General features: G+C 48.2%; 1 long non-coding RNA gene across 1 annotated transcript in view; it reads right to left on the bottom strand.

Moving 5' to 3' along the window:
- The window catches only part of LOC123847931 (uncharacterized), a 101,366-nt gene that overhangs the window by 36,720 nt on the left and 38,266 nt on the right, over window positions 1-26,380 (bottom strand). Inside the window, exon 2 of the long non-coding RNA XR_008506480.1 lies at window positions 24,888-25,072. This is a non-coding gene — a long non-coding RNA (uncharacterized LOC123847931). The remainder of the gene's footprint in view (window positions 1-24,887; window positions 25,073-26,380) is intronic.

Below are 26,380 nucleotides of genomic sequence, written 5' to 3'. Positions count from 1 at the left end.
GGTGGGGAGTCTGCTTGGGATTCTCTCCCTCTACCTCTGCCCCTCCCCCCTGCTCACGCACTTTCTCTCTCTCTTTCTCTAAAATAAATAAATCTTAAAAAAGAAAAAAAGGTGTCAAAACAAACCGATATGTCAGGCCTGGAGAGAACCAAGATCAAAGAGGCATGAAATCAGCCTGGTGACTCAAGCAGAGGTCACGTCGGCAGGGTCTTCTAGAGCACATTACAAATTTGGGTTCATGAAAAGCCATTGGAGGATCTTAAGCAGGAGTAATATTATCATATTTTCATTTGTATAATGTAACTTTGACAACGGAATGGGAAATAGATCTGAAGGGGCAGGGGTAAGTGTAGGAAGGCCAGTTAAGAGCCTATTGCAATGATCCAAGGAAGAGATAATGGTGCCTCGTACTAAGCTGGTGGCAGTGGGGTAGAGAAGGGTCTAGATCTAAAATATGTAAGAGATATAAATGGCTAGAGTTCGAGAAATACTGATGTGCAGCAGTGAAAGAGAAAGAGAGAACTCAAGACTGGTTCCAAGTTTCTGGTTTGAGCAACTGGGTATGACAATGATGCTCGCCCAGAGAGGTAACTGAAGGAGCAGGGTGGAAGGGGAAGATAATGAAGGGGTTTGGGAAATATTAAGTTCGAGGTGCCTGTGGCAGAGACTGCTAATCGTCCTCCCAGCCTACATTCTGGGGAGCTAGGGGATGAAGGGAAGCTACCAAGAAACTTGGTCTGACTAGTCAGTTGGATAAAACTTGTCCTTGTGCCTTAGGTCATTTTAATAAATGTGCTTAATTTCCTAAAATTCTATACTGGGGGGGTGGTGATGACATCCAGGATCTTTTATTTCTTATTTCACAACAGAGTGTCCCGGGTCTTCACTGATACAAGGCTGCCCAGGTGATACCCCATTTCCTAGCTTAGCTCACAACTAGGTATGGCCCCGTGGGTTGGGCGTGTAAGCTCCATACACAACTACTGGCTCACTTTCTGGAAAGGGAGCTAGGTGCCTTTAGCTTCCTCTTCCCCCTTCATGCATGCTGGAACACAGTGCTTTGAGCCATTTTTCACCCTGTGGAAGAGTGGACAGTGTTCTAGATGGTGGAGTAAGAGGATAGAAAAAACCTACATCCCTGGACAACTTCATGAAACAGAACCACTTGCCCTCCCTGGAATGCCCAGAAACTCTGGACTATGGTGTGAAAGAGAAATAAATTACAGTCTTATTTGAACCACTGCATTTTCCACTCTGTTTTAGCAGAATAGCCCAGTGGAAATGCTTGGTAAAAAGGCGGAGAGAGCATCTCAGGAAAGTTGGAGCATCTTCAGAACGTAAAAAGCTATTGAAACCATGGCAAAGAAATAAATAGCCTTGGCAAGAGAGGAAAGTGGGTGAGAAAGCAGAGACTTGGTCAAAACCCTCAGGACGCCAACAGAAGAGTCAGGTGCTAAAACCCCAGCTGATGAAGCCACCTGACAATGGCCAGTAAAGGGAGCAGACTCCAGGAGGATGTGGTCCTCCACAAGGGAGCAGGTGGTGCTGGGAGGAAGCATGCAACATTAGCATCTGTTCGTGTCAGTGGCTTGGAGCTCACTGGTGACCTTGGGGAGAAACTTCAAGGACACAGAGGGGAGCAGAAGCAATGCCCAAGGAAACTGAGAGGCAACAGAAGTGATGAGTGGAGCATGGTTGTTCAGAAAGTGTGGCTGGAGAGAGCAGGGGCGAGGTAGCTAGTCTAGAGATTATGGCAGGGGCGGCATTTTTTTTAAGATGGAAGAGATTCGGGTATGTGTCGGTGCTAAAGATAAAGGGAAGCACAAATATAAGTCGTAGCTCTGGGTCATAAGAAGCTGAGGAATAATGGAATGATTTAGATTACAGGTGGAATGGCCACAGAGGAAAGAAAAGGATAGGGCTTCTATTTTATCAGAAGGGAAGCGTTTTGGGGCGCCTGGGTGGCTCAGTCCATTAAGCGTCTGCCTTCGGCTCTGGTCATGATCCCAGGGTCCTGGGATGGAGCCCCACGTCAGGATCCCTGCTCAGTGGGGAGCCTGCACCTCCCTCTCCTCATGCTCATGCTCTCTCTCGCTATCTCTGTCGCTATCTCTGTCTCTCTCCCTCAAAAAAAAAAAAAAAAAGAAGGGAAGCGTTTTGCAAGCGCACATCTGTTCCACCAGACTGAGTCAAGGTTCACAACCCCTTTCTGCCATCACATTAGATGAGCATTACCAAATTAGTCAAGTGGCACGAATAAAGAATTTAGGAATTAACATTTTTAATAACGGTCTCTTTTTTGCAGAATTTTGAAGCCAACCTAGTTAGTGGATGGTGGATGCCGAAAGTGTCCACATTTTATTATGCGCATGAATATGTGTATACAAAATACAGGCAAATCCCAGTTAGAAAGCTAGAATAAGAGCCTCTTGAAGGCAGGAATTTTATACAATTTTTGTTTGTGTCCCCAGCACATGCTCAATAAATATTTCAAGGATTCGGTTAAGACTAGGTTTCACAAAACAGTTACTTTTCTTTACCAACAATTTTACCACCAGGTACATTTGAACTACCCAGTAACCCTGATGCATTTAAACTTTGAATAAAAACTTATATTTGAGTTCTGGCTATAAACACCTTCAGTATTTTGAATTATTACCATCGAATCTAGCCACTCCAGTATGTTAGGGACATAACTATTAAGTAAAATCAAGCACCCCAAACCTCTTAAATCAGTGAGAAGAGGTTATAGCAATGGCAGAAGATATCAGTGGCAGAAAACATTTCTGAAATTTCAAAAGCTAGGAGGTGGTGAGTGGGGAAAGGAGGATACAGAGGACCCTAACCTGACTAGCCAGTTGGATCAACTTTGTCTCTGTGCCTCGGGTCATTTTAACAGATTTCCTTCATTTCTTCTCATTCTATCATGGGTTGACAAAGTCCAGGGCCTACCTATCTATCTTGCCCCTGAGGTGAGGTTCTCCTTGAGGCGGAGAAGTGATTATGGGAAGGAGATATGCAGCTACACATGTTCTGGTACCACTTTTTACTGAAGCTCTGAAACTCACCCTACCATGTCCTTGGTTTCGGAATCATTGGTCTATTCACCCTCTTTGCCACCTGTCAGATGTAACTAAGACACACTGACAGTTCCTGGAGAGCTGTGTTTCTCTCTTCTGGGTCATGCAAGTCACCCTCAAGAACACAGCACGGACGACTGTGGGGGATGCGAACCCCCGCCTTCAGTCTTTATCTGCCTGGAGTGACTGGGGACAGAGAAACGCACTCCAGAGAGAGGCGAGCCGGTCTCACCCCTTCATTTGTGGGTGAGAAGGCCCACCTAGGACGTGAAGCGATTTGCCCGAGGTCATCAGCCTTGGTGAGCAGCGGGCTCGGACTAGGATCTGATCTCCAGGCTCCTGGCCCAGGGTTTCCCTGAGAGACCCCCAAATTAAGACATTCTCCCCTTTGCAAACATCTACTCCTAGCCATTCCTATCTTTTTTATACCGGTCAGGAAGGAGAAGAATATATGCCTCTCTGTCCATATGTTCTATGTTTTCTAGGATAAGAAATCACTGGGGGCCAGATCAGTCCCTGAGGGACATATGCTTTCCATTCTCCAGCCTATTGTTTTCTACAAAAGCCTCCAAGAGGTCACGGAGACTTGAAAACCCACCTTCATGAGCCAACTTACTTCTCAGCATCTTCATACCACCTTTGTCCCCCCCATCATAAATTATTCCCAAATATCTGACCTGCCCGGGCTCCCTATTCCATTTCATAAATTCGTAAATTTGTCCCCTCAAAGCAAGGCATCTAAGCCTTCCAGGGCCACCCGGTCCACAGCCATGCCTCAGAGATGGCCAGGGAGCAAAGATAATCCTCGGAAGAAAGAGGTGCACCTCCAGGGCCCTTTTATGTCTCCCAGGCATTTGCACACATATATTTATACATGCAGAAGCATGCACACACATGCAAACACACACACGCACATATGTGGCCACCACATGAGCCAAAATGCAAAAAAAAAAAAAGACCCATGCAGGAGAGGAGAAAATGTCCCCTTTATATCTGCAGGCTGCCTCCAGCAAAAGCATTCCTAAATACGATAGGTTAAATATATTGCTGCCATTACACTCTACAAGAAACACATTCCATAAAAACGAAGGTGCTGTAAATTATACAAATATGATGCTAACAAGCCAGGAAATGCGCCGCTAATGAGGTCAGCTACAGAACTCCCGCAGCGCTGCAAATCAGGTGCCAACCCTGCATGTGAGGTACAAGAACGGCATTGGGTCAGCATTTTCCAAGTGCGTCTGTAACCTGCTGTTTGGTGTATGGTTACACAGGTAGATAAAAAGCCTCTGCTTCTCCCCCCACGGCAGCCCCTCAACTTTGTTTATGTGTCAAATATCCAAGCCACCAGACGAGCATGCTCTGCATTAATGTACCTGACTATTATGCCTATTGTTCTCCTGCTCGGAGTAGAGAATTAGTCACTCAGATGTGTAAATATTGGTTACAGTTTTGAAGCATGCAAGCTTTGTGTTTCTATCAGCCCCATTCCTGGAGGAATTATGCATGCTGTTGGCATCGGGTTTTGTACACACTGTATTTGCTAAAGCTCTAAAAATCAAATAAACATGTTCTCGGCTCCTGAATTATTAGTCCATTCACCATCTTTCCCTGTTAGGGGGGGAAACAATAAACACGCCGAAATGTGGCATTTAGGAACTGCAACAAGATTTCTGCTTGGCATTTACAAGTTGGAGAACAATTGAACACCTTTCCTATGCCTTTGTCACAAGGCCTTCCGCACAGAGAGCCAAGAAGGCTCTGAGATCGCTCCTGACCCCTAGGTGAACGTGACCTTCACCTTGGGTTGGGGTGCAGCCTCCGCTCACGGACATGCGTCAGATGCAGGGACTGGTGCTTCTCCCAGAGATGAGGGCAGAGAGGGAGGTCAAGAATCTGGGCATTGAGGAAATCCATACCACCCAAATTCGGAGGCCAGAGCCACAGCTGCTAAGAGGAGCCTGGCTTTTCCCTCGGAGAGTTCTAGCTTCTATTTCCTGCCCGCGGTTGGGATTAGTAGAGCTCCAAGACAGAGCTGAAGAGGTTAGATTTACCCCATACACCGAAGATCCCCTCAAACTAGCAGCCGTTTGGAAGCAGAGGGCAGCCAGTTTGATCAGCCAATCCCATGGTATTTCTTGGCACATTTTTTTGCCCCGCCAGGATCCAGGGTAGTTAAGGTTTAAAGCCATTGAGGGCGAGCGAATAGAAAAGTGAGAAGTTTCATGTGAGATGCACTAAAGGATGTAAGGGCACATTTAGCAGACAAATAGGATCACAAAAATATCTCCTACATCCCCCGATGCTAAGCAAGTACAGCTTCAATTTCGAGCCAGCAGCAGGGGTGGGAGGTCGTTTTGTTCTGAACCGCCTGGCCTAGCCCTAGTCTCCGACACCTGTTTATACTCTATGGCGAAGGCTCTGTCGAGTCTGCTCTCCGCAGTCTAGGGGCCCTGCCGTGGATCTATTTGTATACACATATCCTCAGGTTTGGAAATAACTTCAGCACATAAATGCCATTATTTCCAGCAGAGTTGGTGTAAACCGTATTTACTACTCAAACACTCAGCTAAAAATCGAGCTGTAAGGGAACAGAGGTAGGAGCACGACAACAACAAAGAAATCAGTAACAGCTACAAACCACAACCACAAATCAAACAAATCCGTAAAGTGGCCTTGAGGCGGGAAGCACAAAGTGCAGACGTAACAAGGTGGTGGGCAGTGGCTGGGCTCTACACAGAGGAAAGGAAACTGAATTCGCAATTCCCAGCTCTACATGAAATACAGGCTGCATGTGGGGAGCACACGGGGAGGTAAAAAGGCACAAGGAAGGTATGGGGGGAAGGGGGACACAGTGAGAAGCACTAAGTTGTTCACACTCCCCCCCAAAAAATCTCAACAGTCCATGTGATCGTAGACAAGGGGATCTTAGGGTCTACGTGGAGCACAGGAGCCGTCCTGACATTCCACAGTTACCCGATTATCCAGCACCGTCCAGACAAGGGGAAATATCAAATGGGCAGCCCGCACGCAAGCCAAGACTCTCTTCCCTTGGAGGTGTGAATTGCCTTGCTTCACTCCTCCAATCGAGAACGATAAAGCCACACCACCAAAGCCTCACTCACACCCCATGTGGGAATTTCCACTCATTCATTTTCTTGACATGCATTTGCTAAGCACCTGCTGTATGTTTGGCGCTGGAGAAGACAGAAATGTCTGTGAGACCCTGTGGTCTCACAGGAGAATAAGAAACGTTAAATAAGAAAATCATGATGATAGGGCGCCTGGGTGGCTCAGTTGGTTAAGCCACTGCCTTTGGCTCAGGTCATGATCCTGGAGTCCCGGGCTCGAGTCCCACATCGGGCTCTCTGCTTGGCGGGGAGTCTGCTTCTCCCTCTGACTCTCCCCCCCTCATGCTCTCTCTCTCTCTATCTCATTCTCTCTCTCAAATAAATAAATAAAATCTTTTAAAAAAAAAAAAGAAAGAAAATCATGATGATATAAGAAAATGACAATGCTTTTCAGAAAAAAAAAAAAAATCCAAAAAGCAGTGTGCGATCGATGACCAAGGGAGACAGTGATACGGGCTGTCAGTGCTAACGGTATCCCAAGTGAAGAGAGAGCCCTATATGCTGGGTGAGCCAGGAGGGCTTCAAGGAGGCAGTGGGCTTTGAAGGTAGACAGGACTCAGCTGGGCAGAACAGAGAAAGAAGCAGCATGGATGCAGGAGGATTGTGTGGGGGTAAAGGCCAGGAGGTGGAAACAAACATGGCATGTTCGGGAAGTCGAAAGTGGCCACTGTGACGGATAAGCGGATGTGCTTCTGTAGGAGATTTCTCCCCAGGAGAACAGAGGCAGGTAAAAGTTTGTTTCTACTGAACACCAACCAAGCTGATGTTAGAGATCGGGTCATGTTTAAAAACCGCCTGTAATGAACACAGGGCAGCCTTCAATAGAAGGAAAGACCCATATTCGTCTATCTTACATACATTTGCCTCTTGGGAAGAGGAGCAGATGCCAGGATAGACACAAGGCTGGCTGTGGACGAGGGTGGATGCCTCTGTCTGCAGCCTGTGTGTGTCCACTCACTACCAGTGTGCCCGGAGGGCTCTTGCGCCCCCCTTCCTCCTGGAAAGCACTGAAGCAGCCGAGGATGCCTCCCAACAGCCCGGCAAAATGTGTGTGTTTGGGGAAAAAGGGAGGTTCGCGGGGGAGGGAGACAGGCTGGCGGAAGGTACTCGAACTCTGTGGGAAGGTCGGCTGTTTGGAATGAGGATGAGTTGAGAATCACCATAACCCAGAACAGACAAAGTGTGAAATTCATTTTTCTCTTTCATTTCACACTATTTTTACGAGACCTCTGTGGAGATGCTGCAGTGAAGCCCTTGGCTTGAGCCCTGCGGGGTTGGCAGATTTATTACTGAATAAAAAAGAAAGGAGAAGAAGGAGGAGAAGGAGAAGGAGGAGAAGAAGAAGAAGGAGAAGGAGGAGAAGAAGAAGAAGAAGAAGAAGAAGAAGAAGAAGAAGGAGGAGGAGGAGGAGGAGGAGGAGGAGGAGGAGGAGGAGGAGGAGGAGGAAAGAAAACAGTTCAGCTGTCTGGCCAGGTAGAAGGGATCATCTCTACGTGAAAGAAACCAGACCAAAAATGACTTGCACGGGCTGAGGGAAGGACCCCTGCTCTGCCCAAAGCTGTGGGCCTTCTGTTGCAGCCAAAATTGCTACTCATTCTTCAAACAGTTCTTAATCCCGTCCCCAATCTGGTTGCGGGAAGCAGACTGTCTCTCTCACAGACACTGTCCCCGGACCTTTCGGGGGCAACCTCTCCATGCCCGGGCCACCGTGGCAGAAATTGCCAGCCTGGCGCATGCTAGCGATGGGCCCTTGCCTGAAGGCAGCCCCCGGCTGGGTCACACAGGGGACCTGCATGCCGGGCTCGCAGAGAAGCACCAAATCTGTACTAGAACCTCTGCCCCGACCCTTCCCTGTCCTTTCCCCGAGGCTCAGCCCAGAACCAGCCCGGTCTTAAGTCAAATACCTAATCTCATTTCACAATCCGGAAGGCCCTAAGAGTACCACAAATGGCTAATTGGAAGGTACAAGATGCTCTTCCACTCACATCATCCCGGTCGACCGATTTTCCATTTTAACCGATTTTACTAAACTCTTGCTGTGTGCCAGGCACTGTGCTAGGCCCTGGGCGTATGAAGGGCATTAAGATGGAGCCCCTGACCTTGGGACAATGCCCACAGACCCACGGGCTGCTTCCCCCAGCCCCCACTTGGGTAGACATTACTTGCATACCCGGGGAATAGTTGAAGAAACCAGAATTCCAAGAGACTGGGCACTAACCCAAGGCCACAGAGCCCACAGAGGAAAAATCCACACCTGGGGGCCAGCTCATCGGACTCCCCATTCTGCAGGTTCCACACCCTCTGAAGCGGTTCTCCAGAGGCTCTGCTTCTTGTGTTTGTCTCACTCCTCCCTCCGTCCTTAGAACACACCGCTCTCTTAACTTCTCTTCTCCAGGGAGCTGTGCTGCTTCTCGCCTTTATCAAAGGCCACACTCACCCCGTAGAGAAGATCTCGTTCCTATCAGCCCACCTGCCTGCTCCCCAGTACCTGAGCCTGTTGTCTTGTTCCGGCTTCTTGCTGCTTGCTTGCCTTGGCCATTGGAGAACTGGTTGGCTCTTCTCACCTCTCTAAATCTTCTACTCCCCAAACTCCACCGGCTCCCTAGAACCTGAGGTTCCAAAGGTCCTGGCTGGAGGCTCCTTGCCAAACCCACCAGGAATAAAGGAGCCATGCCCCCAGCACCTCTGCTGAGTGTCCCTGCCATCCTGCGGGAGCATCCCTCTTGGCCTCAGCTATCAGCTCCCTGTCCCACACCCCTCTCCTCACTCCAGCCCCAAGGAAGTGAGGGATTCGTGTTTGCAAAGTGCTGTGAGGAAGAAAAGAACCAAGTACTTCCCATCCACAGGAAGAAAGCAATTTTAATTGAAAAATGAAATCACAGATTACATGCAAATCTTTGTTGGCAAATTTCAATTACCATCAAATTAAATGCATAGCTAAGCTAAGCATCTTCGGGACACTCCATTTAATGTTTTCCCGGATATGTCCGCAGCAATCAGAGGAGGCATGATAGGTGTCCTCCTGCAGAATGAGTCCTCGGGAAGAACTCAGGGAGCTCCAGCTCTAGCCCCCTGGGGTCCCCGCATGCAGACCTTAAACAAGCTTATCTCACCTGGGTAGTGGGAAAAGGGGGCAGGAAAAGGCAGGAGTTCCCACTGGTTTTACCCATTCAGCTTCCTGTCTTTCAAAAACAGTGGGCATCAGAAAAGGAAAAATTAGAAAATATTCTTCAAGCAGCAATATGAAAAATTGTGCCCCCCAAGTTACCTCACCTTTTCCTCTTATTTTATAGAGGAGAACACTGAGGCTCAGTGAACCCCTTGATCAAGCTGAGACACGAACACAGACTCCATCCTGCCCAGGACAGGGTTGTGTTCCGAGATGCTCTCGAGAGCCCTAAGGGACGGGGTTCACCCTCTGCGGGAAGCCGGGGATGGTAAAGCTGCCTCCATCCTGCTATTTATCAATCCTATTCTCAGATGCTACTTTGTCTCGTTGGCTGTGTCAGGCACTTTGCTCCCTGCCACATCCCATTGCGGTCCCTGGGACCGCCAAACCGGGAGAGCTGACCCCTTGCGTCCCTCGCCGCCACGATCACATCACGCGGGCGCTGTGTGTCCCCATGTGGACACTGCCACAGCGGCCTCCGAGACTGGTTTTAGAACAGTCTCTCCGCCCAGGCTATAAAGCGCGTTAGGGAAAGAGCCACAGTCGTTAACCTGCGCATTGCTCTCTCTGTGTCCCGTGCGCTTGAGTCCGTCCTCTAGTGTGTATTAATGAACAGTAATCCACACTTGAAAGAAAATGCTAACATCATGGTGGCAGTTGCTCCAAGAAAGTGGAAATGTCCATATGAAGCTTTACCCTGAACTGCAAGGAGGTTCTCCTAGATGTCTTCCATCCAAGCAGGAAGTTTCTTATCACCAGGCGATAATTTCCATGTTGGCCAACACCCAAGTGGCTGGGAGACGCCAAGGAGGATTCAATTAAGCCATAGTCATGCCCATCACAGCATGCGCTTTGCCCTGGGACACCCCTCCTCCTGCCTGCTGTCAGACCCCGACCTTCTGCACACCTGCGCAGGTGGGGTGGGGAGACGGGAGAAGGATGTGATTTTCAGGCCTGTCCCCAGAGTGGGACGAACAGTTCTGTGAGTTGGAACAGCCGCCAAAGCCAGGGCCCCCATCCTGAGTCTGATGAGAAAAGCCAGAAGGAGTGTGACAGGCCCCAGGCTGATGGGGAGAAAGTCCCCCTCAACAGGGCCCTGGGCCCCAGCCAGGCCAGCTCTCACTCCACTCTGCCTCTGCAGAGCATGTGGGTTCTCTCGGCCTTATCTGCCAGATGGCTCCCGGAGGGGATGATTTATTAGGTGCAGAGAGCTCACTGATAAATTTTACTGCAAGTCCCCAGCAGAAGACTGGGGGTTGCAACAGCCCAGCACAGGCAGCTCTAATGGAAAGTGCCGTCACCAAAGAGCAAAGCGTTATTTATGACTGTCTGTAATGCCGTTCGGGGGAAATTCATCATTGCCTCCCTGCTCCGTGCATGCGGGGACAGCAGCGCTGCGGGGCGGGGGCACGGGACAGGTGGGGACCAGTTAGAGCTTCCCTGGGAATCTGCCAGGGGAGGAAAGGGCCGTATTTTCCCCGAGTGACCCCGCTCCCCTTGTCAAGCACTGACCTACAAGTCCCCTCACCTTCCGCCATCCCTCCCCCCCACCCTCCCCGCCCAACCCCCACCCTCCTCCTCTCTGCAAAACAGAGAGGAGAGAGAAAAAGGATGGCGTTTTTCTTGTTCTCTGCGTGGAGGGCAGATGCTTTGCTCTTTGCTGGGGTGAGGGCAGTCCTTTCCAAAAACAGACGTCTAGACCAAGCAACACTCCAGTCCCCACCGAGTACAGAGCAAGAAAGGGGATGTTCTCCCATTTTGCAAAACTGCTGAAGAAACAGGCTTGGAACAAGACAATGGCCCAGCTCCAGTCACTCCACTGAAGCCAAGTGAAGGCCAAGGAGCTCAGAGGCTGGCGTCCTTGGGGGGCACTCTTCCTTCCGGCACACAGCAGGGGTGGGGTAGACTCCCTCTACCTCTACCTTGTGCACTCACCTGGACGGAGACGTTTGGGGGTGGCCCTATCCTGGCCCACCCCCCTTCCCACCATGTCAACAAGTGAGGGCCCCAGTCCCTACACTTCCTTTTGGTCTATCTAGAGGAGTCATGGATTACCATCTGCCTCAAATTTGAATTATTTATGTCTCAGTCTGTCTCTCTTATCAAATTAAGTGCTCCTTGAGGGCAGGGTCTGTATCCTATTCATTTTTATATTCATCTCAGCAGTAAGCAGAGCTCGTGGCACATAGTAGCCTTGATAAATGCTCGATAATAAAATTACACTGGCAGACTTAAGATATACTGGGATTGCGGCCCCATGTGTTCTTACGCATCTGTCACCATGCTGGTATTCATAGCATTTCAGAGTAGCTTATCCCCACCCACGCATCCATCAGCTTGGTATAATGGAAAGAGCACTGGATTAAGAGTCAGGAGGGATGAGTTCTAGTGGGCAGCAACCCCAAACATTCTTTGAGTAGGTCACATGAGCCAAGTCAGATTTCACCACTAAGGCAATAATTAAGCGTGGGGCAGCTCAGTTTACTTCTGCATGCCTTGGTGAGCTGGGGAGTAAAGGAATAATGAAGTCTGCCTGTCCTCACTTACAGGACTTCTATGGGAACGTGAGTCCGGTGAGGAGCAGGAGATCTGAGTTCTAGGAAGGAAGGGAACAGCTTGGCGTCCCATGGTTGTCCATGCTAAGAACAGCACTCAAGTGCTTTGTGGGCATTATCTTGTTTACGTACCTTCCTGGCAGGTCCACGGGGTCAGTTTTATTATTAGACTCAAGGTATAAATTTGAAAACATGGTGTCATTTCCTTCACTGACTGGTGGGGTGGCTTTGAGTTGGGTCACTTTCCCTCTTGGGGCCTTTTGTTCTCATCTGGGAAATAAAGGAGTTGGAGTAGATGCTCAAGAAGGTCCCTTGAGCTTCAAATCCCCATGCATCATGGAGGTCTGCCGTCATACACACAGCCCAGGCAGGCCTAGCCCACTGCCAGGGTCGAGTGTAAATGGGTGACCAGTATTTCCAAGAAAAATAAGCTATGCACGAAGGGGCTACTTCGATTTTTGCTTGAAGGTCTGGATTTAAAGTCACTTCAACAGGAAGTATCAAAGAATATGGCACTAGAGCCCGCCATGACTGTCTCCTGAGGGGAGAGGTGTCTGACAACGTTAGGCCTAAGAAGGAGGCAGGCCAGCGAGGTCAGGGGGACAAAAGAAACCTCAGGAGACTGGTCTGCAGAGTTGTCACCCTCTGCCCATCCTGAACGGGTGAGGACAGGGACAGGGATGCCACTCACAAGCCCCATCAATCTCTTTGCCAGCTCCATGGCTGATGTGTTTTCCAGAATTGGGACATTTTAAATCCAGAAGAGAATTTTATGGCCTTTAGTTCAACAGATTAGCATGGAAACAGAGGACCCAAGTAGTAAAATGACTTGCCCAAGATAAAAGACCTACCTGGAAACCAAGCCTCTTGACTACTGTGTAGTGCTCCTCCATACACTGGATGATCAGCCAGTCTGGTGGGCACGGGGCCAGTCCTCTCCACATACACTTTCCAGGATATATGGGAGGAGCATCCAGGTTGTTCCATGAAAAGCCACATATGTAAGGATCACATTGGTGGTTCTTTCTTTTTTTTTTTTTAATATCAATGATAAAGTCTGTAGCCCTTTATCTTCTCAAAAATATGAATTTGGGGCATAAGAACAATCCTCATACAGTTTAACAAACTTTATTCATGCAAAATTAGACAAATAAAAGACCCAGTAATAAACGGTGAATTTTGATCAAGCCGATGGGAACACCAGAGTCTTACAGACCACTACTGGTGTGTTTAGCAGGAGCCCTTCTTAGACCTCACTTGGGGTTTGCATCATTAATGATGGTTTGGGCTCCAGCAATCTCAGAGAACAGAATATTTCTTGGAAACAGCGGGTAGAGTGTAGTAAATAAGAATAAAAGATGTGGAGTTAAACAGCCCGTAGGTTCAAGACTCACATCCACAGCCTGCGTAACCCAAGGCAAGTTACTTAAATTTACTGAGCCTCAGTTTCCTCTTCTGGGGACAATAACTTTTTCATAGGATTATCTGAAGGACTGCATTAGGCAATGTATATATGGTCTTAGTGAAGTGTCCAGTACAAATAGATGCAGAATATCTAGTATTTGGGTTTTTTTTAAGATTTTCTTTATTATTGGTCGGAGAGAGGGAGAGAGAGAGGAGAGAGCACAAGCAGGGGGAGTGGCAGGCAGAGGGAGAAGCACGCTCCCCGCTGAGCAGAGAGCCCTATACAGGACTCCATCCCAGGACCCTGGGATTATGACCTGAGCCAAAGGCAGATGCTTAACCGACTGAGCCAACTAGGCACCCCAATAGCATTTGTTAATATGACTATAACATTCAGAAAATCAGGTAGACTCGAACATTGACCATAGAACCAGAAATTTCAAGACAATCTGTCTTCTTGTTCAACATGAACTGGCTTTCTTCTCTCTCAATTCCTCTCAAACCCAAATCAAAATGTTATAGATGCATGATAATTCAGATACATCCTGAAGACTGATCTCCATAAACCATGACTCAAGCTCATCCAAATGACCAATTGCTTTGGAAACTGAGACTATATTTCCATTTTCCAAATGACTGCAGTCTTTCAGTACCTGGAATAAACCTGGAATATAAGGCATCTCAGCCATGGCATATGAATATGGTATTTTTGGCCAACCATCCAATGACATAGACTAGGGCAAAAACTTTCCTATCGTTTGAGTCTCCAGAGACAGAAGAATTACTGAGGGTTTCGTGGACATGCTGAATTCTAAGCTCCAAGACCAGAAATCGTGATTTGCTCTAAAATGAGGCCCAGGAAGCTGCACTATAAATAAGCAAGAGATTCAGATGTATATCTAGGTTGAGAACCACTGATCTAAGACAATGGTTATTTTTCTGTGTGTACTTTATTATACTTTCTCACATATGTTCTGTCTCTTTGAACTTCATATTTATACCATTAAGTCACAGGGAGATTGGGAGAAAGGACTGAGAATACCTTTCTCCTAGTCTCATAGACTCATCAGCCACTTCCTTTTATATTTTGAGACTCTCACTGCACCAGATGTTATAAAAATGTTTCCCTGCTTTCAGACCATCTTTGGGTTTCATAAAAATGCACTTAGTATTTAAGATGGCAGTGAAGAACTCCTACTTTAAAACAGAAAATGGCAAATAAGATTCATCTGGTGTAATACCACCAGTCGATTGGCAGGGGTTGTCTGGAACACCAGGGCACTCTGAGGACAAGCCCAGCTCAAGGAGAAGGCGTGCTGGTTCAGGGGGTGACGCCTGGCCTGAGTACCGTTTAGGGACAGTCAGAAAGATGTCACTTCTTCCAGCTCCACGTCAATGTATATTACCTCCCAGGGAGAAAGAGGATTCAGAATTGATTGAAAAGTGATATTTACATGTAAGTTTTTCATTCATACTTCAACTGAGAGCTTGTTTTCCATTTTTGTTAGTTTCCTAACTAAACTGAAGGGACGTTCGAGAATCTGTGTGCTCTGGGTCCAGATAAAGTAGAAAAGGATCTGAAATAAGATCAGAAAATGCTGAGGCTCTGGACCCTGTGGAAGGGTGCACAGCGCAGCACTTCCTTTCTCCCACTCCAGAATGCAAGAAGCTGGTTTGTGTGCTTTCTTCCTGTCTGGGCATCATCAAGGACAGACTGCACGTTGAATAAAGGAATCGTTCTTGGCATTCCCTTTCCCATCCAGCCTGCCTTCCCTAGAACTATTTCCTTCCATCCTAAATGTCCTTCCCCACCCTCCGCTGTGTTTTTATTGCAACCCTTCCAATTATTCAAGGTCCAAATCTAGAACTACCTCCTAACAGAAGCCTCGACAAAAGACTTGACATTCCCAGTTGGAATAATTCTTCCACGATATTTAGTGACTTATAAAAGCACTCCTGACTGTCTGCCTTGTTATCCTAGTTAATTGTGTGTTTGTCTACCTCTCCCCCTGGTTGTGAGCCCTTGGAGAGTAGAGACAGAATCATATTCCCCATTAGAGCCTCACAACCCAGCATACTGAGCGGCCCTCGTAAGTACTCAATTGAATTAAACTGGAAATGCGGCTAGGCTTTGTTCTGTAAAAGAAAGAAAATAAGGTATAAGGTGAATCCGGCAAAGGAAAGTCTTCTCCGTGTTTTATGCACTTCCTGATGCATTTGTGTGCAGGGAAGCCTACGTGAGAAAATACCCTAACCATTCATCCTCCAAGACCCTCCCCCTGCTTCTTCAGATGATGCAGAAGGAGCACTAGAGTCAGGGGCCCCCTAACTGAGGCATGCTCAAGGAGGTTTGGTTTCTGGGAAGACTCCTACCACCCTGTGGAGCACACGGGCTCCGCTGAGAAGCGTAACGTGCAGAGATTAGCACAGTAGCTAACGCCTCACCTTGCAAAGACAGAGCCTGCCAGGAGATGCGGTCAGCAGAGCAGCCAGGGACCCAGCACCCAGCCCCTCACCGGCCTTCCCAAGCCCTGAGACATCAGAGCAGCTGGGCTCCCGTGCACAGATATCCGCGCTGCCATCAGGCTAGACCCAGGTCTCTTGGAGCAGGTGAGGGAGGCAGGAGGGAGGAGAGAGGTTGGGGTCGACCAACAAATAGGTGCCAAGTCTGAGACATCAGCAGCCACTGTAGAGTCTGGGTTTGCTGCCTAGCCTTCCAAGGGCAGTTCATTTCCTCCTGGGCAATGAGCCTACAACACAGTACTGCCCCCAGATCAGCTGGGGTTCCGTGATAATGATCCCAGGACCAACCAGTGGAGTTTCTTCCCTATGGCACAGGTAGCCCAAGAAATGGAAGGAACAAAGGTCACACACTCATTTGGCTTTTTCCCTAAAAACCAGTTCTTATAAAATTATAGAATTGTGAGGCTCATGAGTAACTATATGGTCATATTTTCCAAGCTCTTCATTTTACAGATCAGGAAACTGAGACCCAGACATGCCAAGTGATTTGCTCAAGGGCTTCCCTCTGGTTCGTGGTGGAGAGGGGGGGATGAAGCCCAGGCTGTCTGCTCTCTCGTCCAGCATTATTTCTAACATAAGCTTTAAAATACACTAATTACTGATTACCAGTTTTTACTCCACATAGGTAAGAAAATACGTGAATTTTGACAAGGCACTGATTAAAATGATAAACCTATCCAAATGTTGCTCTCTATGTTTCCTTTTAGCTCTCAAAATTGTACTGGACAGACAGTTTAGGATTTGCCAGGAGAGAAGATTAAAGGAAAAATAGAACGAACATTGACTGCATGCTTGTGTCCCATCCATCATGCTGGCACTTCTATATAGGTTACCATATTAAATCCTCACACAAATCCAGAAAGGAGGCATTAATACCCCTTCTTTTATAAGTGAGGAAATGAAGCTCCAAAATGTTAAGGGATTGGCCCAAGAAACAAAGCTCCTCAATGGCAGAATCAAGATTCAAACTCAGATCTGGCTCCTAGGCCAGTGTCTTCCATGGTGTTCCATGGTGCTGTGCTCTTGGGATTTGGGGCTTTGGGGACCCTATGAGAGACACTGCCCAACATACCAAATGAGGGCCAAGGCTAGGCAAGGGGGCAAATCAGGACCAGGTGGTCATTGTGATTCCCAAGGGTTTTGCCCCCATTCCACAGCCCCTCAAGGTGAGTACCCTCCGTCCCACACTGAGCCAAGTCCTCCAGCCTCTGGGTGGCTGTAAATTATCCTGGAGCAATCGCCCTCTGCTTGAGGTGGAGGTAAAGGACTATACCCCCAAAGGGGTTTCTCCTGGCCACATCCCAAAGGGGGGTTTCCTCACAGAAGCACAGAGAGGAGAGGTCTGTACTCAGTATTTAGTTCTAATGGGTCCCCTCCCGTCCTTACAGATATGCTATGAGGACAAACGAAGCAATATACCTGAAGTGTTTGAGAGCTTTCTAAGTGCGACATAAATAGAACAATGGAGCTGCTGATGCTGATAACAATAATAACAATGGTGATGATGGGACTAGATCCACGGTCATAATTTAAGGGAATATTTAAAATGAGAAAACCCAACCAAAATCAATCTACTGAACTTTATTTAGAAGAGAGGCTGCTAATAAAAATATTATGGGAATGTGAACTCTTGGGAAATAATGATGATTTTCTTCTATTAAAAGGCTCATCAAATCCATTTCCAATGTACAGCTCAGTTATTTGTGGGCTCTTTGCCACTCAGTGCAACAAGTTTGTGAGAGAGGGAGAGAGAAGAAGGAGGAGGACGACGACGACGATGTGGCGGGGAAGGGAGGATGAGGGGAAGAAGAAGAGGAAGAGGAAGAGGAAGAAAAAGGGGGTGGGGAAGTTGCTATCCCTGCTGAGCACTGAAGCCCTGGGTTTTGGAGATACAACTGGCCTCTATTTCCAGATCCATTGCCAGTTATCTCCATTTACTGAGGGGGCTGGCACTGGGGAAACATCTGTCTGATTTTCTTCCTTCTCTCATCCCCCACCCCCATCAGCAGCTGCTGTACAGCTTGAATTTAGAGTCAATAATAGTGGGATAATAATGGACTGATGTTGTCTTTCTCAGAGTTGGTAAGGTCACATTCCAAAGATGAATTTACCCAAGTGTAAGACTCCAACATGGAATGGACATGGAGTACCCACTGCAGCAGCTAACAGAATGCTCGCATGTAATATGGCTCTGATCCCTATTTGTTCAGATTACCTTGTTTAGGGAAGTAGGGGTGGGGAGATTAAAACCTAGGTGAAACAGCAGGGCTAGGAAGAGACATATTAAACAGAAACCAAAATCCAAGGAGAATGGGACAATGAGGAACTGGGCAAAAAGTTAGGGCAAGTGGATCCCCAGCATGTCATTCTTCAGTTCTGTCCAGGAAATGATAGTAGAGACATGGCTATTCAAATGCTGTCTCTAGGCTGGCATGTTGGAAGCCCCCTAACCAAGAGCATCATCAGAAGACAAACAAACAATCATCCACAGCATTTTAGAATTTGCTGAAGCATCTTAATTCTTGGAAACATCTCCATAAACAGCATGATGAAGCAGGCTGCAAGGGCAATCAAGGACTGAGATTGGTTGCAGGATGAAATTCACCACCACGATTTTCCTTAAGAGATGGGATGTGCCACTGAAAAGGCTGGACAAGGGGACCATATGGAGTAATGCTGAGCTCTTTGTACAGGGGCCCGTCGTGCTCTTGCGTTTACGCAGCTGTGGGCTGGTCACCCTGGTTCGTCCTGAGGTGAACACAGGGCACTTTCCTGTGCACAGAGGAGGCCGAACCACGACAGGCAAGCCTGAGGATTCCCAACCAGGCACTGGTACACCATGAATGTGCCATATCCAGGTATTCTCAGTGAAAGAGAGAGAGAGTTTTCAGGACATCTCAACTTAGCTACCACTCTGATTGACCTTGAAAATTCGTGAAAAACTGCACCATTTTTATCAGTTCTCAGAAAGCAAAAATGATCTGTCCACTGGCAGTGATAGGCTACCCCCTGCCCTTCTAATTCAGAGCTCCAAATACTCCTGGATTCAAAAGTGTTTCTGCCTTTAATTGAAATAACTAGGAAACATGCATGTTCCTTTATGTTTTTCCTAATGGTAATTTAAAGCATTGTTTTTATATTAAAACACAAGTGTATTGTGACTGAACATACAAAATGTTGATGATTTTTTAACATTAAACACTACAATTCAAACATGTAACACTTGTTGGGAGATGTTTCAGGCCATGACATACCTGGGGGTCTTGTCCATCCCCCTCAGCCTTTACTTGGGCTAAAAGGTTGAAGAAACTCCATTCTGAGCTGGGTCCCCTCCTGGCCAGTCCACTCTCTAGCCAAGGGATTCCATTTAGTCATCTGCAGGATGAAGTTTTAAAAGCTCTTGAGTCTGGACATAGTCTATACACATGTGGTTCAAGAACTTTTTCCCCAGAGGTCTTAAGGACAGAAGAGTCTTGCGTCATTTAGGATGATGGAACCCGAACCTCCATGTTGCAGAAGAATAAAATCCATGACTTCCAGAGGCTAATTTGGTAATTTCTAGGGTTTCTCTGACCCTCTGCCAGACTTTCTCTACCTAACAAGTCACAATGATCAGCAGCTCCTTTCTCGCCCCTCTTTACTGCTCCCTTCACCTAAATAATGCTTCTCACTTCCATTCTTGCCTCATCCCAACAAGATATTGGAACTTGCATCCCAAAGAAAATGAGGCCATTCCCTCTCCAGCTCCTCTTCACAGAAACCAAACTCTTTTCAAAGGCATCCACAATGCAGACTCTACCACCCCTCTTCCTGCCAGTGGGGACCCAGCCACCTTATTCTATACACCACCTCCACTTACTGGTAAATCCAGCGTGTCTGGGTCTATCATGGCGCAGGAGACACAGGGAATCGTGGGCCACACCAGCTTCTCGTTTCAAACAGAAGAATAGCTTTTGGACCTAATCACCACAGAGATCACTTCTACCCTCCAACTAGGCAAAGTGAAAGGTGTCTGCATTTTGCAAATGCTGCTCACACTCACAATAATTCAGCATGATATGTGAATGGGTGATGCATTGTGTTTCCTTAGCACTTGGCACTGTCCTAAATGCCGTCTCTGGTCTAAAAACATGTCAACAAAATCCAAGGCCACTTCATCTCCATTTATTCAGGCCTCTGCCAGAGTGGTACTTTAGCCCTTGGCTAAGCAACGCACTCCCAGGGAATGTGGGTTTGCAGATTAGAACATGACCTAAGTACCATCCTTGGCTGATGTTCAGGCCATTCTGAGCTTCGCTGGGATTCGGGCCTCATTCTGAGCTGTCCGGCCCATCCTTGAGGTAAATGGGGACTGTTGGGTCAAACAGTCCTGGAGTCAGAAACATTTTTTAATAAGAGAAGGAAGCTTTCAAAAAGAATGGTCAATAATGTTTAGATTCACTACAAATTGCCGTGTAGATGGCTTGTGCAAAGGGAATCCGATCTCATTTCCAACATTCTCAGATAAACATGGCTGTGATTTTTCCTGAGACCTAATATTATATGCGTGAGATGCTAAAGCATTCCTGTTGGGTTGTCACATCTTGTCTCCAGGGAGCTTTAATTATTTTCAGTATAGTTCTTGAACCACAGGTACCACCATTCAACCACATCCACAAAGCATGTAACTATATAATTCCATTATCCATGATACAGAGTGATAGCACGACTACAAGAATTTTTAAAGAACTTTTATTCACTCATTTATTCAAAAAAAAGTCTCAATGAGCTCGTATTAAAGTGTAGACACTTTGGTCTAAGACTTTCCTGCCTGGCTTTATTGGGACAACAGAATGAGCAGCGAACTACACATGTTCGGTACATACAGTGTCAGCAGGATATATACTCTATCACACTCACCATCTCCATTCAAACTAGACCCTCTACCTAGGATGACCAATAGGAAGGAGAAGGAAGAGGAAAAGGAGGAGGGGGAGAGAAGAAGGAGGAGGAAGAGATGAAGGAGGAGGAAGAGGGGAAGAGAAGAAGGAGGAGGAGGAAGAGGAAGAAGGAAGAGGGGAGGAGGAGAAGGAGAAGAAAGAAGAAGAAGGAGAAGTGTTCTTCACTTTTGAGTTTTCAGGATCCCCACAATAGAAGGACTTTCAGAAATAATTCTGACTTTACTGGACTCACCATGCCCACCGGCTTGAGAATGCAACACCCACCTGAGCTATGGCCCCTCTATCTCTAGAATTCATTACTCGCCATAAACCACCTCGGACTGAACACTTAAGTGCAGCACCCCCACCCCGCCACCATTGCGCAGTGCCCTTCCCCTGCTGAATGCAGCTAGGAAGGTCACGTGGGAGCCCCTCAAGTCAGCTCCTTAAACATAAACAGTAGAAATCATTTTAAATATTTAGTACCTAATACTAGGCATATCTGTAGTCAGGATAATTACTACATTTAAATACAGATAAGTCTCTATGCAAAGCAGCTTTGTACCATTTCTGTTTGGCCCCTTTCTCGCTGAAAGAATCTTTCACCCCTTCTTCCTGCAGTGCCCCAAATCCATGCCTTTTAACCCCCCTTCCCAAATGCCATTATCCATAAATCTAAGAAACACTTTAGTGCCCTAGAATCTCCTATTTCTAGGTGGCAGATCTCTCAGTTTTCAGCTGAAAGTCAAGTTATTCCCACATCCTCCAGTACCTTCTGTTGGGATATCCTATACCTCAGTCTTCCCTCTTCCAAATGGGTCACACAGCATGAATAGCATCCATGAGGAGACCCAAGGACAAGAACCCATAGCATCAAGGAAATGATCAGACACCAAGAGTGAAGATGTGCCTTAGTGATCATTAAACAGAGGGGAACAGTGAGATCCAGAGACGGGAAAGAACTCAGCCAAGCCACAGAGCAGTCAGGACAGAGCTGGAGGTCCCCACTCCGAGGCTCCTGTTTCCAGAGCAATGTTCTTTCTCCCACGCAGGAACCCTCTTCCATGGAGATAAATGCCTTCTAGTCCCGCCCTCACCTGGGGCTGGCTCCTGGAGCAGGCAAAGCCACATCCCTTGTGGGGAGAGGGGTGGCATTTCTGATGCCCCTGGAATCCCTGGCTCCAGCACGTTCCCCTCGGTCCCCACCTCTGGGTAAAGGCTTCCACTCAGCAAGTGTGTAACTCAGAGCCACATGACACCGAAATGCTAAGTGAAGAGCAATTAACTTTTGCTTCTGAAAACCCACTTTAGCTTTCCATAACTCTTTGGGGGCCATTTCAACTAAGCCAAACCTCCCGCACATTCTCCCTCAGCAATAAATTACCTTCCTGGCTTTAATTAGCTGCCGGAGTGCAAAACGGGGCTGGGTGCTGACGTGGCTGTCTTCCCCACAGGTCCCATTCTGTCACACGGACTCCAGGAGAACGGCAGCTGCACGAGGGACGTGGCCATGGGGGACTCCTGACCTGCCCACAGAGTGGGAGGGGGCCAGCGCAGAAGTGGAAGCCTGGATGGAGTCAAATTCTGAAGTAGGTGCAATTAGTTGAAGGGGCCTCAGACTCCCCCTCCAGCTCTCCTGGCCCCCAGGTGATGCGTCCCCAGACTCATGTTCCCTCTTGTCAGTCTCTCCCTCCTCCAAACAGCCCCCAGATGCACACACACACTAGCCCCCAGGTGGCCAGTACCTTATCTCCCTTATCATTTTTACTAAGGTAGAAATTACTGACAGAGCTTAATGTATTAGCTCTACCAAGAGAATTTGCTGTATAATTGTGAGCTTAGCTTGAATCCAAATGAATAAATCCCTAAGTATGTGATTTTAGTGACATCCATGGGCTGAAATGGCATTGTCTGGGAAAGAGAGTAAAAAGGCACTCTCAGAATCCCCACCATCATTCTAAGCCCAAGATTAAGATTTGAGGTGCAGTTAGCCCTGCCTCTAACTACAGGTGTGACCCTTGGCAAGTCCTCCCCTTCCCCCGCTTCCCCCCCTTCTCCCACCCAGTTGCCCAGGAGAAAGCTATGATAGATGAGCCAGAGTCCCCTTGGGCCCTGAAAGTCTTGAGTGAGTGTGGGGGGGGGAAGGGGAGTGAGGAAGATGCGTCTAACCCAGCTTCAGTGCACACTGTCTCCTCTCATCCCTCCTGCTTTCTTCTAGAATCTTCCACCTGGGCAGGGGAGCATCCGCGGGGGCCTGAGTGGCCCCACCACGCCTGAGGAGGCAGCTGCCTGGGCCTGGGGCTGCACCCACACACTCCGTGCCGGGGGCGGGGCCTGGGGAAGCACCGCAGCCCCCTTCCTCCCCCTGTGAAACACACTTATGCTAATGGCTGTTTCTCAAGCCTTACACCTCCTCTGACAAGCGAGAACCTTCCAAAGCCCAATTACAGCCTGCTTTCTTCCGCCCTTCCTTTCCTGGGGGGAAAAAATTAAAAGAGGAAGTGCCACCACGAAGCCCGCGGCGGGGCCCCGCTGTCGCAGGCGGGTGACAGGCCCTCCCCATGGCTGCGGTGCGCGTGGTGGCCCCCAGAGCCCAAGCCCCCCGAGCCGCAGCCCCGCCACCACCCTCCGCGCCTCCCCAATCAGCAGCAGCCCTGCGGGCGGGCAGGTGGCCGGCCTGTCACAACCACTAGACAGGCCCCGCGCCCCGCCATCCCGCCCCCGCCAGAGCCTTCCTCCCCAACCTGTCACACGCCCCACGCGGGGAGAACAGAGCGTGCAGAGGAGAGCGCGGGGACTGGGCTGGGACCAGCCAATCCCGGCCTCCCGGAGAGACGGGTAGCAGAGGGACCTCCCCTCCCCAGTGGCCAGGAGACGACCGAGAGTGGGTCCTTTGGGAATCCTAGGAAATGGGCAACAGAGGACTGCTCTGATGGAGAAATTGGAGCAGCCTGAATCAAGGCCCCATTAAATCCCCTGGCCCAACTAACCACACACTGGCCACCTCCTCGGCCTTGCCTCTTTCGAAAGGGCACTAGGCTGAGATCTAGAAGTGCCTCACAATTTCCTGGCACAGTGATCCATTATAATGAGATGTCTGGCTCCAGGTCCCACCAAGAAAGCCCTTGACCTCCTCCTGCAGGCTTGGCCTCCCTGCAGACACAGGCGCCAGGCTGCTAAAGCCCAAGCCCCCAGTCACTGAGTGGACCTTCATAACCGCTACCTAGTCAGTGATCTGAGTTAGAAGCCTTACTCTGGCCAGTTTTCCCAGGGAACGCCCCACCCCTCTGAGGCCGACTCCATGCCTGCCTGAATAGCTGAGTGGGGGCTGGCTTTGCAGAAAATCCGCCCATGCATGCTCTTCCTAAACCGAGGCTGCCCTCCACGCAGACAACGACATGAATTGTGTTCCTGGAGTGGAGCGGTGTGGTAGCCCTGCCTCTCCTGGGCCCCCTGAAATCAACCCTCAGATGCAGGCACTGTTGACTTGCTCCCTTCAGAAACGGTATCTGTCCTTTATCTTCTCTTTACATTTGTGGCTTGGTCCTTTCAGGCTGCTATAACAGAGCACTGTACACTGGGTAGTTTTGAACAACAGAAACATTTCTCACAATTTCGGAGTCTGGAAAGTCCAAAATCAAGGTGCTGGCAGACTCAGTGTATGGTAAGGGCTTGCTTCTTGGTTCATGGACAGACCCCTACTTCTCTCTGTGTCCTTACAGGGTGGAAAGGGTCCCTTTTACAAGGGCGCTAATCCCCATGATGAGGGCTCTGCTCTCATGTCCCAATCACATCCTAATACCATCATCTTGGTGATTAGGATTTCAACATAGGAATTTTGAGGGGATATAAACATTCAATCCATAGCAATCTGCCTAGAAAGAAATCTACTCTCCCTGGCACAGATTCACGGCTTTGGCTCTAGCCAAAGAAGGCAGGGTAGGGGCACGTGTGCCCATGAAATGAGCAAATCATTTGGGACGCCTCAAAGTCAGCGTGAGGTGGAGAGAAGAGAAGGCTGTCCACGCCAGCCAAGGATGCGTTAAGGATAAAGAATAAGTGAGGCCAAGTGCAGAAACTCCCAAAGGGCCAGAACTGTATCTTACTGGTCTCCGTATTCCTGGTGTTGAGGGTATGCCTGGCCTCGGTGAACACCCAATCAGCATATGTTTGCTGAAGGAAGGAGGGACGGAAGTCAAGGCATCCGGTGGCGCTTCTGGCTCCTTCAGCGCTGGGAAGATCCAGTGTACATTCACAGCGATGGCTTTCAGCATCAGCTCAACGACCACCACTGCAGTGGACAGCCCCATAAGGAAAGAAGGAGACAAGAAAGACAAGAAAGGAGAGATCAAGAGTAAAGAATGGTTAAAGCACATTTGGACCAACACAAGCAATGTGTTCCTTCTCTCCACCCTGTATGAGGACCTCTGGCATTTAGAGCAATTGAAGCAGCTCTAGGAAGCCAGCGTACAGTTCAGAATTTGCAAAATGGTACTTAGAAGTGGGGAGGGAGGAAGGAAGGAAGGAAGAGAAGGAGACAGAGAGAGAGGAGCTGCTCCAAACTGGTCGCTAAGCTACGGAAGTACTTACAAAGACATAACCTCTCATTTGCATGTGGCAACATCCTCCCCCCTCCTTGGAGAGGGGAATATAAAGTTATGGAGATGTAGATAAATAGAAACTGAACTCCAGCTCCCATCCACAACAAGGAAGAACATATATCAAAATCATTAATTATGATCCAATTTGTGCTTGCACTGTGAAGGATAATCATTTGCCATCAAAGAGATGCCCTTCCCTTATTAAAGCCATTGAGACTCTCAGGAAGTGCTCAAGGGTTTGAAATTCTGTATTTGAATTTTACAAATGCTTCTTACTACTGGGACCAAAACTCAATCAACACTTGATAGTGCTAACACCAACAGTCAAGCCACAGGCGTCTTCACTCCATCACGACAGACCTACAGATAGGACCCGGGTAGCAAACTTGCTCATTTGTTTTTCTCTGGATTCCTCTGTGTGTGTGTGTGAGTGTGTGTGTAACATGTGTATAAGCTTAGATCTTTTTTTGTAAGGGAGTTGCAGTGGGGATAAGAGGACCCAGGCCAAGTTGAAGAAGGGAACAATTAACCTCATCTCTCTCAAATGTCCAAGGCCCAGCTGCCATTCCTCACTTTCATCTCAAAGCCAAACCAACATGAACAGGTTGCTTGGAGACCAGGCTTCTCTTTCAACTCTGGACCCATGCCTTTGGTCCATGCCCAGACAGGGGCTAAGTTAGAAGCCAGAGCTCAGAGGTCATTACTCTTTTCTTCAGAAGCTCTACAGCACAGCCTTGATTCTGATTTGCTTTTTCTGTCCCCGTTTCTGGCTCTAGGATTCAGGCTGAGTGAATGAAAGTCATCGGATTTCCTGACTCAGTCTACTGTGTCTCAATGAAAGCCTATTGAATGGTATTGATGCCATAGAATGGAATGCAATGGACAGGAATAGATGGAATATAGTTTGGAAAAACCCAACTACCATCCAAAGAGACTTTTCCTTTCCTGAAGCTTCCCTACTGGAAGCAGGGAAGAGGCTTGCATAGAGTCAACAGCAT

Source organism: Mirounga angustirostris, unplaced genomic scaffold, assembly GCF_029215605.1.
Source record: "Mirounga angustirostris isolate CCGP_5_RB_7025 unplaced genomic scaffold, mMirAng1.0.hap1 SCAF_2, whole genome shotgun sequence".
In the NCBI taxonomy this organism is placed as follows: Eukaryota; Metazoa; Chordata; class Mammalia; order Carnivora; family Phocidae; genus Mirounga; species Mirounga angustirostris.
This window is presented reverse-complemented; position numbering and strand designations above follow the sequence as displayed.